Source organism: Aplysia californica, unplaced genomic scaffold (assembly GCF_000002075.1).
Source record: "Aplysia californica isolate F4 #8 unplaced genomic scaffold, AplCal3.0 scaffold00618, whole genome shotgun sequence".
NCBI lineage: Eukaryota > Metazoa > Mollusca > Gastropoda > Aplysiida > Aplysiidae > Aplysia > Aplysia californica.
Window position 1 is genome coordinate 395,198 of NW_004797888.1, and position 3,078 is coordinate 398,275.

Genomic DNA, 3,078 nt, shown 5'->3' on the forward strand with positions numbered 1-3,078 from the left:
TTTTACTTTTACCGCTTACTCTATCGGAAATACCAGCACAGAACACCTGATAATATATATATAAAAACTACAACTTTCTTGTGCCACAAGACGACAAGAGTCAAATTGGATCTTAATTGCTATTTTGAGAAAGTATCGTTCATGAGTGTATCAACATTCTCAGAAACTCATTAGTTATTGCGATTTAATCATCATTATTAGTAATTAATCTGTAATTGGAAATTAATTGCCTTTTTTTTTTTTCACCAACCTGACAGACACATGCACTCTAAATACTCTAATCTTCATGTTCAGTAGGTAATTCCAACAACTCTTATCATGATCTCTTGTAATAAGAAAAGGCAGATGATTTTTTACGATCTTCCCTTTCCTCACTCACACTGACCCTTTGGCATTTTTAAAAACAACTGAGTAATCTGAAATGTTCTTTACACAGGCATGGGTTGGAGTGAGACAAGTGGACAGTTTTTCCTCAAATGCGACTTGGAAGTGCCACACTTGGACAGAACGTACATATATGCACATCATATACAAAAAAACAAATACTTTTTGGAAAAAATGCGACCAATATTGCATCCAGCATAACAACAGAAAATATACAGAACATGGAATGGAATAAAACTCCCCCAGAAGAATGAAAGAATAATCCTTAGAAAAAGCAAAAGCCCAAAAAACAGACCAGTGATGTATTCATAATTAATCTTCACAACAAGAACCATTGATTATTTGACAAACGGTAAATCAAAATGTTCTATTTTTTGGCATTATGACACTCTTCTTTAACGCAACGAGGACAAATCTCTATTACATTCACAATGTTCTTTATAAATCAGACATTTTGACTTAAAATTTATGACATCCTCAAAGGAACACAAGACCTAGGTTATGAATATATCCGCTGAACCACCGGAGTCAAATGCTGTTGGGTGCAATTCGCAAGTACTTAAAAAAACCCAAAATGCAATTATCCCGCCTTCCGCAAAATAATACATATATTCATACCACTTAAACTTGGCATCAGCCTCTGAAGAGGAGGGAGACTTCACTCGCGTGTTTCTTCTCCCCCCCGATCTAGGCTCAGTTTGACAGATAGATTGCACGTTTTCATTCACTGACTGATAGTAAATGTTTCACACCCCCCATCAACCCAATTTAGACATTTAGAATGTTGGCTGCTCTGGCTCAACCTATCACTGTCAGCTAAGACAACGGCAATGCAGTGGTTCTGAGTCCAGTCAATCTTCCGCAAGCAAGGTACAGAGCTTAACATTTACATCACAGAGGCAGGTTATCTTACCGCCAGGTTCAGATTTTCTTTTATTGCTCTATTCTGCCAGCTAATCTGTCCTGTATTGAGTTCTCTCTCTCTCTCTCTTTCTTTCTTGAACAAAGTGGTCTCCATAAGTGGGTTGTGAGAAATAACGAATACAGTCGAACTTATTCCAGCGACCATCTGTTCAAAAACAACCATCTGTACAAACAAGACACTATCCACGGGACCACCCATCTTAACGATCTTTTCTTTTCTCGACAAATTTGTGGTCATCTTCGGCAGGTTCGACTGTACTCCCGACGCACAGCAGCAAAAGGTGCAGACCCTCTCATGGTGGAAGAGTACACATGCGCATTCAGATCTATACTTTTAACACTCAAATTAATCCAGACTGTGTTAAACACAGTCTGAGAACTTCAACATCAGAAATTTAATGGAATAAGGTCCGGAGGTGGGAGAATAAAATGGGCGTGATGATGCACTCAGATTCTATGAGTGAGAGCTAAGACGAACAAAACCATTATAATCTCTGGACAAGTAGTTTTTCATTAAAGCACCCAGCAATAACAGAGATCCAGGAACAAGGTATGCATCTGTGATTTTTAAGGTAGAACAAACGTACTCATCAATAGCCCTCTTCTCCTCCCTCTCTCTCTCTCTTTATTGTTAACTCTCACTCTCTCTGTTCTTACAAGTCGGAGCACAGTAAAAGTTCAAATACTAACATTACTAACAATACTGATTTGCTGATCCTTCATCTGGAAGGTCAACTAGATGAATCAAGCCACATGAACGAGTTAATTTTTCCCTGACCTTTCTTCACTGAGTAGTATAAATGTGTATGGCTGGACTTGCAGTCAGCAACCATATTTCGGTAAAATAAACCTTACAGCTGCAAAAATGCAAAAGAAAAAAACCACGAAGACTGAAGTGGAGTCTCCAAGCAAGGAGCAGAAGAGGTCTTTCTAAAAATACATCTCTGATTTAGTAAAAATTGAACATATAGAGAGAGAACTGGAGAAGAATGCCCAAGAGAGAGAGAGAGAGAGAGAGAGAGAGAGAGAGAGAGAGAGAGAGAGATAGACAGATAGAGATAGATAAATAAATAGATAAATAGATGGATAGATGAGCGCCTGTGTTTGTGTGTGTTTGTGTGTGTGTGCATGTGTGTGTGTGTGTGTGTGTGTGTGTGTGTGGGCCTATATACTACTGTAGGTTACTGCTGTCACTCAATTCAACATTTTTCTTACGTAATGTCATAAACTGTTTATCTATTTGTTATTCAAGCCTTTAAATAGCCTACCAATCAGTGTTTGACGTTTATCACAGCCCATACTTGTTACTAGTAGGCATCAACATTGATGATAGTTATCGCTGATGTACACCTCCTCAGCTGTCTCTGGTAAACTTGGGCCCTCCTTTCAGAACTTACTTGACCTGCTGCTAGGCATGTCCGGGGTCTCCCCTCGTTGTGTACCTTAAGTAGATTGTCGTGACATCATGAGCCAAAGACGCATTTAGATTCTAACATAAAAAATAATAGTATTATTCTATAGGATAAAGCAGCACCTAGACGGATGGCTGCTGCCTCTATAAAAAAAACCCAACAACTATAATATGGTCTTTGATTTTAGTGGGTGTATGTAGAAAAGGGGGGAGGGAGGAGCTGGAAATAACTAGAAACCGTTTGTCGTGCGGAGGACCTCATACTTCATTCTTTCCATCTAGTCGTGATATTGTCAACTTACATGCAAGACTTGTTCCAAGAGCTCAGTGATTTTAACTTCAAGGGGCATGGCAATTAG